The 17,050-nt window shown below is 38.8% G+C and overlaps 1 non-coding gene and 1 pseudogene across 1 annotated transcript; both read left to right on the plus strand.

Annotated features, from left to right (window-relative positions):
- The first annotated feature begins 1,442 nt into the window (after positions 1–1,442).
- On the plus strand, positions 1,443–1,634 carry LOC122807340 (annotated as a pseudogene).
- An 864-nt stretch (positions 1,635–2,498) lies between these two features.
- Positions 2,499–2,721, plus strand: LOC122807339. Its single transcript, XR_006365647.1, has one exon. It is a non-coding gene; the product is annotated as a small nucleolar RNA SNORA73 family (small nucleolar RNA).
- The last annotated feature ends 14,329 nt before the right edge of the window (positions 2,722–17,050 follow it).

Below are 17,050 nucleotides of genomic sequence, written 5' to 3' on the forward strand. Positions count from 1 at the left end.
TTGTTTCCTTAAGGGCTTGACAGGTGAGGCAGTGGTGTATGAGCTATGTAAGTATTATGCATAGCATGCTTGTGTTTTTGTTTGGGAGGTCTATGGTGTTTAGGTATGCTTCTGATGAGGACCTCCACGTATGTAGGTATGTATGATGTGAGTTTGGGTGGAGTAGGAGGTGAGATGTGCATAATGACAACCCACTCATTGTCATATGTACTAAATGGTGTGTGAGAGAGCATGGATTCAGGGTTCTTGATATAGTTGCATTTCTCACATGTTGAGTTTATGCAGACTAGGAGTAGGGGGTTGTCTATGAACATGAGGCAGTTGCTGCACTGCCTCAGGATGCCCATGTTGATCAAGCTGGCTGGAGAAGCTGTGATAAAATGTCCGTTCATAGTGTTAGGTAAATTTAAATAGTCAGGAAAAGAGGTCACACTTAGGAATGCCTAGTAGTTCAGAGATGTGTTGGTACATCTGAGGCAAGGCTTAGTGTTCCACCTGACAGTAGAGCAGGGCCTCGAAAAACCTCTGGAGGACCACAAGCAAAGTGCTAAGGGAACATTTAACGAGCACAAAGTTTGCATCTGTATCCACCAACAGTTGCCACAGCTATGTAGCAGTGCATGATGGTGTGCTACACACAAACAAGAGCAAATGTGGGGCTTAAATAAAACATGAAATAACCCTTATAAATCAAACTAGACAATAATGTTGATATCTCTGAGCTCTAGTCAAACCACCCTCTATTAGATGGTGCCCAGGCAGCACTCTCCTCCCACAAGGCTGCAGAGGAGCCTTCACCAACAAAGATGGCTTGCATTTGATGCTCAGAAGTTACAGAACAAATCCAGAATGAAACAGCAAACCTGGAACTGGGCTATGCTACAACTGAATTAGTACAGTGTACAGTAAAATGTGGCAAAAAGCATTTCAGACATTTCAAACAGATAGTAGAATGGACATATATATATATATATATATATATATATATATATATATATATATATATATATATATATATATATACATATATAAATAAATAAATACAGACATATATGTATAAGAGGGCTGAGTGGCTATGAAGCAAAACAGCCCCAGACCAGGAGAGCTAGACAATGGGGAGGAGAAGATTAATTGGTGGAAGGCTTGTGTGGGACTAAACAGTGGCACTATGAGGCCTGTCTTAGGGTTCCATTAAAGAGTAATGGTGGAATGCTTACTAACACTAAAGCAATAACTGTTATGCCTGCATTATAAACATTAAAGGAGAATGAGCAGTAGATACAAAAATGGAAACAAAATACAGTTCCATTCAGGTTGAAATACTGACGGGTAAAGGTGGGGAGGAAGGAGGGGGTGTTCAAGGTATCCAGGACCTTGCCTTTTGATTTTGTCTGCAGTTTTGCTTTAAAATAGTAAGTAAAAGAAAAAATAAATAAATAAAAATAAAATTTAAAACAGTGCAGTTTTGGGCTGGTTTGAAGCTGGCTTGAAATATGTGTTAGAACTGTTCCACAATGTTGGAGAGCAAGTTTGGTCTCCAGCCTTGGTTAGTGAGGGCAGCATCCTGTATATTCCTTTAACTCCTCAGAGTCCTTGGGCAGTTACTGAGGAGGCAAACCATGCAGGATACAAGATTTGTTGAGTAATATAAACTGTTGGTGTGTTGTAGAGTAGGTATTGGGATTTTCTAGTATTCCCCTGCTTCAAACTCCTTGATTTGTAATCTAACCCAGGTTACCTGTGCCCATAGTCAGGTTTTCAGTCCAGTATGCAGTGTTTCTCTAAAGTAAACTGGATTCTGTTAGATTCTGAGAGACTTGTCTTTTTTAAATGGAGTTCATATGAAAGTTCCTGGATACGTAGCTAGGTTCTTGCCATGTGAAGATGGCTATTATTTATTTGGAGAATCTGTGGGCTTCATGGACTTCTGTTGTGCTACTAAGGAATACTAGCTGGAGTTAATACTAGCAGTCTTTTGATTTCAGGAGTTCAGCTGTCATGTAGGGGTGGTTTTGTACATGGCTTAACTAGGTTCTGGTCTTCTGTCCTGCAAGTTTGTTGCTCAAATATTTTTGTATGCAAACTTAATCTGATTGACCGGGGAACTAAATTTACAAAGATTACACAATCATTTGCATGGAAGTAGACTGCTTCTCCCCACATGTACTCTCGAGTCCAAGATGTGCAAGTTTGGCTTTGCTTGTCATGACTAGACTTGATTTTACTGTTGTGTAATACATAAGACGACTAGTTTAGTGCAGCATGCTGTTTGCTTCTGTCTTTCTTGTCTTGCCCTTTACACTGTGTATATATTCTTGACGACAACAGGGTGATAGTTTTACTGTGTGCCATTGAGCTTTGAATGTGTGTGGTGTAAGCATGGTAATCTGTTTTGTCTGAAAGCTAGTTACAGTTGTCAGATGTTTGTGATATGCAGTGCTGTGATTGAATTATGACTAAATTTAAATTTACAGCTTTGATGCCGTGTCATTTTAACCTCAGCGTGGGCACTCATTTTGAGACTGCTCTCTTATGGCTATCCGTGTGGCATATAGAAGCATTGCACTGTTAAGTGGAGTGATGTATATTCCTGTCCCACAATGTTGGAAAGCAAGTCTGTCTCCAACCTTGTGGCTAGTGAGTGCAGCATCCTGTATATTCCCAACTCTCCTCAGAGTCCGTGGGCAGTTACTGAGGAGACAAACCATGCAGGATACAAGCTTTAGAAATTTGTACTTTGATTTGGTTAGTCCCACTAGACTAGTCACCTCTCCAGGTGAGACCAGAGGTAGTTATACCATTCATGATATCTGCTGTAGCAGTACCCATTGCATCTGTTGCATCTGTCATCAAAGTATTTTGCCTGATTATTGTAGACTGTACAGAAGGTTTGGTATTGGAATTTCTGTTTTCAGCTGTGGCATTTTGTTGTCCCTGCACTAGGGGCACTCCTTGGTGGTGTTGCCAACTGGCTCACTGACAGAACCCACACTGTGAAAGTAGCAGACTCCAAGTCTGACTTCAGAGCAGTGACAAGTAGAGTATCACAGGGTTCAGTCCTGGGTCCTCTCCTGTATGGTATCTACTTCTCTGAAGTACAGGCTAACACAGAAGGTCTTTGGCTAATGAAGTTCGCAGATGACTGCAAACTAGGAGCCATAATAGAAACGTATAACTATGTGGGCATCCTACAAAAGGGCCTCACTGAGACAGATGCCTGGTGTCAAAGCCATGGCCTCAAGCTCAGTACCAAAAAGTGCATTGTCATCCCTTTTGGTAAAAACTTTGTACCCATGAACTACCACATAGGTGGTAGTCTACTTAACACCGAAAATGTGATAAGAGACCTTGGGGTACAGGTGGATAGGAGTCTCTCCTTTGATCACATCGCCACAGTAGTCAGGAAATCCTTCTACGTGGCACACCTCACAAAAGGTTTCTCATCCAGGAAAAAGGTAATTGTTCCCTTCTACTCATTACTCATTCGACCCATTATAGAGTACAATGCCCCTTTTGGCATGCACCTCACAAGACATCTACAACAACTGGAAAGGCTGCAGAAATACCACCGAGGATTACTGGCCTCAAACAGATGCCCTACGCAGACTGTCTCAAAACTCCAGCTTTACTCCGTCGCATATCGCCTACTCAGAGGCGATCTCTGCCCAACATACGAAGCTATGTCAAACCCAGAGCTGTTGGACATGCTCCACTTAAAGAAATTCCAATCCCTCTGAGCTGCACTCTCTCTAGGGACCTAAACCTTGTCACCACAATAAACAGAACATGCTGGAGGGATAGATTCCTGTCCCAGAGACTTCCCATACTCTGGAACAAACTACCTATCTATATCAAACAAGGCTCCTCATTAGAACTCTTCAAGAAAAATCTTAATGATTGGATGGGAAATAGGAAATTCACCCTTGGGATCACTTCTGTGGCTCTGCTCGACAGGGGTACAGGAAAGTTATTTTCTTGGGTGGCGAAAGCCAGAGTACCTTTTTGGCTAGGCTTATATAGGCCCTAGGGAAAATAGCGTAGTACCAACCTATGAACCTATGAACCTATGTAAATACAGGATTTAGAAGGGCTGGAGTGTGGATAGAGGGGGTGGAAAGGGGTATAAGGGATGTAAAAGAAGGGAAAAGGAGATAAGAACAAGGAACAACAAGCAATGCACAGGGAGATAGTCTCCAGCCTAGAATCTGCATGTTCTCATATCCAAACAAAAGTTAAATTCAAACCTATTCTCGACAAAATCAAGGCCATAAACAACAAGCACAAAGGAAGCTTAAAGAATTATTTAAAGACATGAATGAAGGCCTGAAAGCAAAACAAAAATGAGGATAACCTCTTTCATTTAAGACAACTCCACAACAATGTGAAAAATTTAGTGAACAAAGATAAGCAATCATACTACTCCCACCTTCAACTTGAACATAAAACCGACCACAAAAAATTCTGGTCTTCTATATCCACCATACTTAACCTAGGTACAAACAAAGAACACTGCCCAACACAAGATGTCCCTCCATCCCATGAAGCTGAAGATTTCAACAAGCATTTTATAAAATCTATAGCCAACCTACTGTTGAACACTGCTAACACCACACCCTCCTCCTCCACCTCCAACTCCACCACCAATAATATCTCTTCATCCAGCTCCTATCCCATCCCCTATAACACCCATAAACTCCACAATGATAACTCAACCACTTTCTCATTTCATTCCATACCTACAACTACCATAAGAAGGCTATTGCAAAAACTAAAACCCCTGCTCCACCTCAGCAGATAATCTCCCACCCCAATATGTTAAACTAGCCACTGACACCATTGAATACCCAATCAGTATCCTAATTAATGGATACATATGATAATCACTAGTTCCTAGCATATGGAAAATATATCATATAATCCCCATCCACAAAGGAGGAAACTCCTCAGAACTTGCCAATTTGTCATCCTATATCTATTCTAGCTTCTATTTCCAAAATCCTAGAAAGATGTATCCAACAACAACTAATGCAATAAATACTGCAAAATTATTTACTCATAGTGACACAACATGGTGTCTGCCCTGACCATAACACATCTACAGCTTCAATATCCTTTAATGACAGGGGTAGAGAAGCAGAAAACTATGCATCTGCAGTGTTTATTCACCTCTCTAAAGCCTTTGACACTGTTTCTCACCCTTTATTGCTGGGCACACTTTCCAATTTGGGCTTTTCCCATACCACAGTGGTTTCAAAGTTACTTACATGATTCGAAACAAGCAGTAAAATGGTAATATGAAATTTCTCCTTACCCCTACAGGAGTCCCACAAGCCTCCATCCTATGCCCTCCACTGTCTAATATATTCACAAGCAACCTAAATACATCCTCCTCCTCTGGCACTCTCATACAATATGCAAATGACTCCCACTATTGTCTGCCCCTCTCGTACACTTTCCCAACTTCTCACCAAAACACAAAAGTCCTTTACTCCCATCAAAGCCTGACTTACTAATACTCAACTATGCCTTAACCCTAAAAAAAGCAAACTTATCCTCTTCCACCCAAAAAAATCCCACTTCTGACATAGCTCAATTCAAAATACATTCAATAGATACTACAATTATTGAAATAGTCCAGCACACCAAACTGCTTGGAGTCATTATTGATAATAAACTGAAATTCAACTTCTACATCCAGCAAAATATAAAAAAATCACCAGAAATTAGGACTTCTCATAGAAACCAACACTAGCTAAGCATTTCAACTAAAGTCACCCTGGCTAAAACTTTCCTGCTCTCCTTCCTATGTTCTGTTGCCACTATTCGTACCAGGTTATCAAACTCTATTAAATTCAAATTGGAACACTAAAAAAAAAGCCCAACTGCAGCAACCAAACAAAGCTGTAAAACTGTAAAATTCCCCAAAGCAGGCAGAAGACAGCTCGATATGCAGCTAAATCCAAAAACTTGATGAGCCAGCAAGCAATCATACCAAAAAACTTTATTGCAGAGAAAGAAAGTTAGCGCTTTCACGGTAATACCATACCGCTTTCTCAGACAAACATGAATGGGGACAGAATAACTTATATATATAAATGACATCATCTCAAACAGCTTAACGGCCAATAAAAAAAACATTCATGCAGCCACATTCTCAGCTTAAAGGCATATGAAGTAGATAATATTTACTAGCATAAAATCTGATAAAAAATAAAAAATAATAATAAAAACATTAACACAAATAAATAAAACATGAAAAATATTCAGGAATATATAAACAAACAACAATAAACACCCTACAGCCATTTATTCCATAATACAGGCTTAATGGGGACATGATCATTCAACCCCATAGCTAGGTGTGCCCCCAGCCTCAAGAGCCACTCCAACTCGACTACCTCAGTACAAGTCACTATATCACCACCTCGCAGACCTGGGCTGATCACACATAATACCTGGAAGACAAAGTTGTGTTCAGGGCCAGTAGACAAAACATGTTTTGCTAAGGCACTAAAATCATATTGCTTCTTCATGCAATACACATGGTCCCTAATTCTTTTTTTTAAGCTCCTGTTGGTCTTTCCAATGTAGAATTTATAATAGCACTGACAATGTGCTAAATAAACCACATTCCTGGTGGAGCAATCAGCAGATGCCCTCAACTTCCACAAGTAGCCCGTGACAGGGTGCCTAAAGAACCTAGACTCATCTATAAACTGACAAAAATTACATTTATGACATTTAGCAGTGGTTAGCATTGCCGCCTCACAGCAAGAGGTTCTCCGGTTTGATTCTCAGCTGGGGTGCCTTCTGTGCGGAGTCTGCAAGTCCTCCCTGTGGTCGCGTGGGTTTCCTCCGGGTGCTCCGGTTCCCTCCCACATCCCAAAGACATGCAGTAGGTGGATTGGACACTCTCAATTGGCCCTAGGTGTGAGTGTGTGCATGTGTATGCCTTCTGTGGAAGGTTGGGCGCCGGGCTTGCAACTCGACACCATAAAACTCCACTGCCAATCATAAGTGGACAGATGATCCACTGTGGCGACCCCTAACTGGGAAAAAGCCGAATGAAGAAGAAGAAGATGTACCCATCAAAACTTGGGATCCAGACATAATATGTCGAGGAAAACATAACTGTTGCCTTAAATTACTGTGGTTTTTATATACAAATCTAGGGCCATCTGCTAATATATCGGAACATCTGCTGTCAGTCTGTAAAATATGCCAGTTCCTGGTAACTATATCTTTCACCATATTTACACCATGGGAAAATTTCAAAACAATGGGAGGACAACAGTACCTATGAGGTGATCTAGTTGATTGCCTATACAGAGCAGAAAAATATGGACATGCTCTACTATCACGCTCATTGGTTATTCTGGCACAAGCTTGATCAACTTCTACTTGGGTGTAACCCCTGATGGCAAACTCTTTCTTCAAATCTGACAAACTTCCTTCAAAGTCAGAAGTAGTACATGACAACCTTGAAACCCTGAAGGCTTGACCTATCACAATGTTCCCAAATATATGTTGTGGATGCATACTCTGCCTATGGAGATATAACGGTATATAACAGTCCTTCCTATGCATCCTGGTCAGCATTTTGCCATTCTCCAGCCAGATGTTCACATCCAAAAAATCAACAGTGACTTGGGAACAAGTGAGGGTAAATTTCAAAAAATGACTGCTATTATTTAAAGAATGAAAAAAAATGAGTCAAGCTCTTGCTTGTTGCCTTGCCAGCCAATAAACATGTCATCAACAAAACATCTATATATGGCAATATGACCTCTATGTTGTCCCAATACATGATGGAATTCCCATTCTGACATCACCAAATTGGTGCTGGAATTAGCACAGCTGGTCCCCATAGCCATGCCAGATTGATGCCAGTAACATTTGTCCTGAAACATAAAGATATTGTGTTCAAGGACTAGCTCTATGAGCATGTACAGGAAGTCAATATGCTTCATGTCAACTTTATTACTCCTAGCCAAAACTGCCCTGACCATATTAATGCCTTTCTGGTTAGGAATGCATGTAAACAGGGATACAACATCTATCATCACTAAAAATTGAATATCCGAAACATCCCCCTCACTGGTCACATTATATAAATCTCTCAAAAAGGTTTCAGTATCTTTCAATACAACTTCACTCATGTCAAGAGCTATTCAAAGTTGTTTGTCCAAATAAATGGACATAGCCTGAGTCAACCAACCACTCCCAGCTACAATCAGTCTAAACTGTAGGAGTGTAGGGTGTTTGTGGATCTTGGGTAAGCCATGAATCCGAGTAATAACAGGAAATTCAGTAATAAAGTAATCAAATAATTCCTTGGTAAGTAGACCTAGATTAAAGCATTAAAGTAGACAGTTATCTATTCTGTTCTTCATCACACTCACAATATCAGCTTCCACACTAATACATTTGTATTAGTATTAGACAACATCTGATTCATCATATCATAACAAAATTTGGAATCTATAATCACTACACAGCCGCCTTTGTCTGCCGGGTGGATAGCTATATTTTCATTCTTAATCAAATCATTCAAGGTTTGTTGTTCAGATCTAGTCAGATTATTATAACTTGTCATCTGTATTCTATTAATGACTTGATATATTTCTTTCTCACAAACTGTGAGGAAGACATTAAGTGCTGGTGTAAAAGCACTGGGTTTCCTAAAAACTTAAATTCAGGATCTTGCCTCTCAGAAATATTAGGTCCATCATCCAAAAACATATGAAAAGACAAATTACTTGCAAACAACTGTAAATTAATCATACAGTCAACAAAATCCACTTTAGCTGTAGGTATAAATGATAACCATTTTGACAATACTGACAATTCATGCTGTGTTAAAACATGTCTGGAAATATTCCAAAATAAGTTGTGGCTCCCATCCCCCACATCTTTTTCAAGGAACAGTTCTGTTGGAAGGGGGTTCTTTGCATTTCTGTCCTTTCTGTGTTTCGTTGTCGAAAGAGTATTTCCTCCCCGTACGAATAGGGAGGCAAAGAAGCAGATTTTGGCATCATCCACTTCAGTTTCAGCCCCTGTGCAGGGGGCTATTGCTGAGCCTCCAGATAACATGAATATGGGTGGGAATTTATGTACTGAAGTGACTTCACCAGACCTTTAGAGTTCGGTGTATTCCAGACCAATGATGGACTGTCCTAGTGTTACCAAACGTACTGAACCAGCTACCCACAATGACTTGGGTCCAGTGGTTGGAAGGAAGATACAGCCCCCACAGTCTCAGCTGGACTTTCCGATTCTGCCCCTCCCTATTCGTATGTTTCTTTTGATGATGGACCTAATATTTCCGGCAGACAAAGGTGGCTGTGTAGTGATTTTAGATTCTGGATATTATTATGATATAATGAATCAGATGTTGTCTGATACTAATACATATATTAGTGTGGAAGCTGATATTGTGAGTGTGATGAAGAACAGAATAGATAATTGTTTATTTGAATGCTTTAATCTAGGTCTACTTACCAAGGAACTATTTGATTACTTTATTACTGAATTTCCTGTTATTCCTCAGATTCATGGCTTACTCAAGATCCACAAAAACCCTACACTCTTACAGTTTAGACCAATTGTAGCTGGGAGTGGTTGGTTGACTCAGGCTATGTCCATTTATTTGGACAAGCAACTTCGAATAGCTTGTGACATGGGTGACATTGTATTGAAAGATACTGATAACTTTTTAAGAGATTTATATAATGTGACCAGTGAGGGGGATGTTTCGGATATTCAATTTTTAGTGATGATAGATGTTGTATCCCTGTTTACGTGCATTCCCAACCAGGAAGGCATTAGTATGGTCAGGGCAGTTTTGGCTAGGATTAATAAATTTGACATGAAGCACATTGACTTCCTGTGCATGCTTCTACAGCTGGTCGTTGAACACAATATCTTTATGTTTCAGGACAAATGTTACTGGCAACAATCTGGCGTGGCTATGGGGACCAGCTGTGCTAATTCCTACACCAATTTGGTGATGTCAGAATGGGAATTCCATCATGTACTGGGACAACATAGAGGTCATATTGCCATATATAGATGTTTTGTTGATGACATGTTTATTGGTTGGAAAGGCAACAAGCAAGAGCTTGACTCATTTTTTCATTCTTTAAATAATAGTAATTTTTTGAAATTTACCCTCACTTGTTCCCAAGTCACTGTTGATTTTTTGGATGTGAACATCCGGCTGGAGAATGGCAAAATGCTGACCAGGATGCATAGGAAGGACTGTTATAGACCATCATATCTCCATATGTGGAGTATGCATCCACAACATATATTTGGGAACATTGTGATAGGTCAAGCCTTCAGGGTCTCAAGGTTGTCATGTACTACTTCTGACTTTGAAGGAAGTTTCCAAAAAAGCCAACAACTCGTTGGAAGGAAGTTTGTCAGATTTGAAGAAAGAGTTTGCCATCAGGGGTTACACTCAAGTAGAAGTTGATCAAGCTTGTGCCAGAATAACCAACAAGCATGATAGTAGAGCATGTGCATATTTTTCTGCTCTGTATAGGCAATCAATTAGATCACCTCATAGGTATTGTTGTCCTCCTATTGTTTTGAAATTTTCCCATGGTGTAAATATGGTGAAAGATATAGTTAAAAGGAACTGGCATATTTTTACAGACTGACAGCAGATGTTCCAATATATTAGCAGATGGCTCTAGATTTGTATATAAGAACCACAGTAATTTATGGCAACAGTTATGTTTTCCTAGACATGTTATGTCTGGATCCCAAGTTTTGATGGGTACATCTAAATGTCATAAATGTAATTTTTGTCAGTTTATAGATGAATCTAGGTTCTTTAGGCACCCTGTCACGGGCTACTTATGGAAGTTGAGGGCATCTGCTGATTGCTCCACCAGGAATGTGGTTTATTTAGCACTTTGTCAGTGCTGTTATAAATTCTGCATTGGCAAGACCAACAGGAGATTAAAAGAAAGAATTAGGGACCATGTGTGTTGCATGATAAGCAATATGATTTCAGTGCCTTAGCGAAACATGTTTTGTCTACTGGCCCTGAACACAACTTTGTCTTCCAGGTATTATGTGTGATCAGCCCAGGTCTGAGAGGTGGTGCTATAGTGACTCGTACTGAGGTGGTCGAGTTGGAGTGGATCTTGAGGCTGGGGGCATGTCTAGCTATGGGGTTGAATGATCATGTCCCCATTAAGCCTGTATTAAGGAATAAATGGCTGTAGGGCATTTATTGTTGTTTGTTTATATATTTATGAATATTTTTCATGTTTTATTTATTTGTGTTAGTGTTTTTATTATTATTTTTTTATTTTTTATCAGATTTTATGCCAGTAAATATTATCTACTTCATATGCCTTTAAGCTGAGAATGTGGCTGCATGACTGTTTGTTTTATTGGCTGTTAAGCTGTTTGAGATGATGTCATTTGTATATAAGTTATTCTGTCCCCATTCATGTTTGTCTGAAGAAGCGGTATGGTATTACAGTGAAAATGCTAAGTTTCTTTCTCTGCAATAAAGTTTTTTGGTGTGATTACTTGCTGGTTCAACAAGTTTTTGGATTTAGCTGCATATTGAGCTGTCTTCTGCCTGCTTTGGGGAATTTTACAGTCAAATTGGAACAGTTTTAAAATAAAGTGCAAGGTTTTCCACTAACTCTAAATATCACACGCATCTCTGCAGATCACGAGAAGACCTTAATTGGCTTGAATTCCCCAACCAACTTTATTATATCTAACTACTAACCATGCATAACAATCTACAAACCCTCTGCCTGCCCAGCTCTGAGCAATTTTGACAAACCTTACAAACCAACTAGAACACTAAGATCAGCAGACAAAAACTGCTAACCATCTCAAAACCCTCAAAAAAAGAACAGTGTCTCTACTCATATTCTGTCACAAAAGTATGGAATTATCTACCCCTAGCTAGTAAATCAATTTCAAGCCTAGCAGTCTTCAAAACTTTGTTATAGTAATATCAAAATAACACATGGTGCTGCACCTGCACTGCTCCAGGTTAATGTCACTTATACTATATCTATTATTCTCAGCTCCTTCAACTGTTTTTCATTCTTTACAACTTGATACTAACTCATTCTTAGACTTTCCCCTTACTCATCATCTCCTTGGGAAAAACATTATATTCAACTATTTCACTTGTTTACTAGCAGTTATATGATATCTTGATTATTCTTTGACACAAAATTTTTGGAGCAATCATTCCTCTTTACTGTAATACGTCTGCCTTTAGTTGAACTTATGTGATGATACTGTAATATATGAGTGCTATGTTTCCATTTTTAGATAAGCCTGTAGTTGCAACTTTTATCCGCAGGCCTCTGCTGAAAGTGGGCTCTATTGAATCAGTCGAACTATCCCAGTAAACAAATGTCAAATAAAAAAAGTAAATAAATGAAAATATAGATGGACATTCCCTTGGAAAGAGACTAATCCAAATGACAAATGCACCCTGACTTACACATCTACTTGAAGGCCGCATCCTCACAACACTCTATATACCACCAAAAGGAACAGAAACCCAGCCCACTGCTCTACTCTAACCTGCAACCATCTCAGACACATCAGCTGGATTTTCAAGCATGCCCATCCTCAATGAGGCTAGATTCCTACCAACCTACTTCAACAACGGAAGCCCAGGAATGAAGAACAACCACAGAGACACCACCAAGGTCCCCGCAACCACATTACTCAAGAGAAGACTGACACACAAGCCTCAATGGATCACCAGAAAGCAATCAACACCAACACTGGGGCTGGACCTGGCAGGGGAGGAGGGAGCTAAAACATCTATGGAAACTCTCCACCAACTCCCCAAACAGACAGGAATGAAGAAACAAAATGAATGCCCATTCATGAATAAGACTTGAAAACACTCAAACACACCATTATCCAAAGCAAAACAGGAGGTCTTAGAAAAAAGCTTGACCATTACACAACTGCAGTGAAGCAACAGTGTCCAGACAATCAATGATCTTAAAATGCTCACAAGAAAATTCATCCTTAAGATATTTGTCCATAACAAGAAACCCAAAAAGCCCTAACAACATGATGGCACACCAAATATGGAGAAAACCCAGCAACTTATGTGTACCTCTCCACCCAACATTCACAGCCTTCAAAGCCAAGTGTGAGGCTGAGATATGCAAACATCTACAAGGATCCCCAAAGAAATAATACTTCAACCTGAAACCACAAGAACTCAAAGCCCTAAATGGACTTAGCAGAGACCAAAGAAGAAGGGTTATGAAGGCTGACAAGATATATGGCATCGTGACAGGCACCACTTCATACAACAGAAAAATTACATCCATGCTAGACAACCCCAATTTTTATGAAAAATGCAATATTGGCAACATCAAAAATTACTATGAAAATATCATCACAGAACTCACTGAGATAAAAGATGAAGGCTAGGTAAGCAACAACCTCTTCAACTTCCTGATGGTATTACGATTCAGACTCCTGAATTCCTTTTGCATCCCTAAACCACAGAATAGCATCATCAACTCTCTCTACAGACTGGTTATCACCAGTGGGGGACCATTATGGAGCCCATTTCTATATACCTTGAAGTGCAGATCAAACCTTTAGTCAAGAAGAACCAAACATTCATTCATTCTAGACACCTTGGACATCCTCAAGAAAATAAAAAAAAAATCCAAATCATTGAAGACTCTATCCTTGTCACCAAAGACACCGGGGAACTGTATACAGTTTTATCACATGACTACTGAATCAGATCAGTCACTGAGGCATACAGAAGCAGGTGTTCAGCATTACCTGAAGAAACCAAGACCATAAGCAGGCTCCTCCAACTCCTGGAAAATAATTATTTCAGATTTACATACTCCTACTACAGAAAAACCCAAGGCATACCTATGATGCAGCCATGGCTCCCAGATTTGCAAATACAGCTCTCAGAAAATGAGAAGAAGAACATGTTTCTCAATCACACCTTTACCAAGACATGCTGCTACCTAAGGTTCATAGACGATATCTTCATCATTTGGAACAGTGATAAAACAAAGCTCAAGGACTTTTTCCAACCACATCAAACATTCAACTGATTTTCTAAGGTTTACTACCACCCAAAGCCAGGATAAAGTCAGCTTTCTAGATCTCCAAATTAGTAACAAAGACTCAGGCAATCACCTCACTAACAAGCTATACAGAAAACCCACCAGAGTAAATATACTCTTTCACCATGAAAACACGGATCATTTAATTACAAAGGAAATTATTATTAAATCACAAGGAATTAGGATGGCAAGAGTGTCCAGAGAAATTAGGGACTTCACCAAGAAATGGCTGACCTTGAAAGAGACATTCTAGCTTGGGGATGCAGCCTGAAACTCACCAAGAACATCCTCAACCCTATAATCAACCAAAAGACGCTTGATTCACACCACCATTTACAACCTTGACCAAGGATAACCATTGTGAAAATCCAGCCACAAGGGGATCATCATCATCAGCACCATCAATCATCATCATCATCACCACCATCATCATCATCACATTTTGCATGGACTTTAAATATATCATAAATACCATAAAGGACAACTGGATAATTAACAACAACAACTCTCTTAAGACCCTGCCAAAAAACTGTGTTTCACCATCAGCAGGGAAAAACCCTATCAGAGATTACATCAAAAGCATGAAGCTGGAAATACAATCCAACCTTGCAATGGGCACCTTCAGTTGTAGATTCACTAGTTGTAACTACTGTCACTACATGAGTAATGAACTGGGGGTTTAATGTCCAAAACACTAAAAAATATTGCAGTAGCCAAAGATATGGCAACTGTAACAAGGAATCAATCATCTACAGAGCCCAATGCCACCTTTGCCAAGCTTACTACATCAGAAAGACAATAAATAAACTCAAGACTAGAATTACCAGACACCTTACTTATATCAGATACAACATCCCCACCAGTGCTGTGACAAAATACACCAATGCAGAACCAGGCCACAATAGTTTTCTGTTCCATATCATCAACAACATCCCCTCCAAAGGCTTCCAAGGATCCATCAATGACCATTAAGAGAAAAAGAACTCCAACAGCAAATCCATCTTGAAGCATGCAGACCTCCAGACCTGAACATGAACAACTCCATAAACAGCAACCACAACCTTAGAAAACTGGACTACCATGTCTGCTATTAAACTAGGACTATACATCATTGGCCACATATCCACAAAAAAAACTCCAGAGTTACATCAATGATCAACTAGAGGAGAAGAAATTTGAGTAGCAAATAAGCCTGGAAGCATGGAGACCCCATAAGACCCCATAAATATTTCAAGGGCAGAGGATTACTGTAAGAATCTCACCTCAAGGAGTGTCACATCACCATTGACATGCCCAAGGCAGATACCACCCTTCACTCAATCCCCCTTCTTATGATATAATGTATAATGATATAAATGTAAACCAACGTCCCAGTATTTTCCACACAGCATAGAGTGCTCATCTGCCAATCTGTAGAAAATGAACAAAGATCTACTAATGGTATTTGAACGGTGTTTGGTGTATTTTTTTCTACAGAATGAGACTTATCCTTGGACAGAAAAGAATTAAGGATTACTACTGAGATTGTTCTTTTTTAAAAGGGTTTACTACTGTGGTTGCTATTTCCTTTAACCTTTGAATGAGATATTAATATATATTCAAGGGAAAATACATCCAACAGGTTTATAAGCTTGGTTAAAGGCAATTATATCCCTTAACCCATGTTAAAAGGACTATTTTTACAGAAGGAATAAGAGGTAGAATATATAATTATTTAGTAAAATGCTGAGTGCTGCAAGGTAAAACAAAAAGTGCTTGAATGGTTTGGAAAGACACATGAATGAAAGAGGGAAATACAAACAAAGGAGACATACATGATCAAATGTTGGTAAGGAAAAATGAACAAACTTTTGAAAGGCTTATAATGAAAGGATGTATAAGAATGAAACTTTAAAAGGAAAATATGTATCAATGCACCTGTATTAAAAATGCTGTGCAATGATTTGTTAAATAAACATCTAAAAGGAAAGGGGAACAATGTTGCAAATTGTAAGAAAAAAAGCAGGTAGAAGGAAATGTGCACTTGTTTTTATTGCAGATTACGGAGTGAATAACAGACCCCAAAATAATATTAGGATTAAGATTATAGAGTAGTCATTTCTGTGAGTCTATCAAAAGTTCATTATTTGGGAGAATTTTGAATATATAATTTTGCTACTGTACTATTTTAGAGAAAAAATAGAAGCAGACATTTTTTGGTTCACAGTCTGTTGCATTAATGCTGACATGGAAGAATTCCAAAAATTATCTTGGTCATACTATCTGAAACATTCATCTGGAAACTAAGCAATAAATAGTTCAACCATTTCAAAAGAAAATTAAGCAACAGAAAGTGTAGCCACCAGTGAGGATCACAGCTAAAAGTTTAATTCCAAAGCATAATCACTTTCATGTCTCTCTTCATCAGATAAACACCATCAAAAACATTCAATATAGACATTTAAAAATTGCTTCCACTTATGGTCATACAGTAAAGTTATATTAATTTGTTATTAACCATATGTAGAAAAAAACAATAAAATTGACATTTTAAAAAACTCTTAAGATAAAGAAACATGTACTAGATAAAAAAGTTGAGTATTAAAAAGTAAATATACGCCATACAAACTGAATATATTTTAAACCTTAGATCTTTAAGAGCTTCGAACTCAAGCAAAGAACACAACAATATAAGTGAACCCAGATGCGGAGACCAATCCAACAGGACCACCACAACTCGGACAACAGGAAAATATATTAAAACAACAACGAATAAAGCTCCAAAGAAGAAACAAAACTTGAAAGTTAACTCTGAGTTAACTCTTGTTAACAATTTCCAAGTACAACAGACTCTCAGAACCAGGAGTACTGAATAAATTAATTAATTTAAAATTTTTTTAGTGTTAATTCAAATGGTTAATTCTTAAATTTAAAAAAAAGCAAGTATTAAAAACAAT

Source organism: Protopterus annectens, chromosome 7.part0 (assembly GCF_019279795.1).
Source record: "Protopterus annectens isolate FY-2018-M chromosome 7.part0, PAN1.0, whole genome shotgun sequence".
NCBI classification, from domain to species: domain Eukaryota; kingdom Metazoa; phylum Chordata; order Ceratodontiformes; family Protopteridae; genus Protopterus; species Protopterus annectens.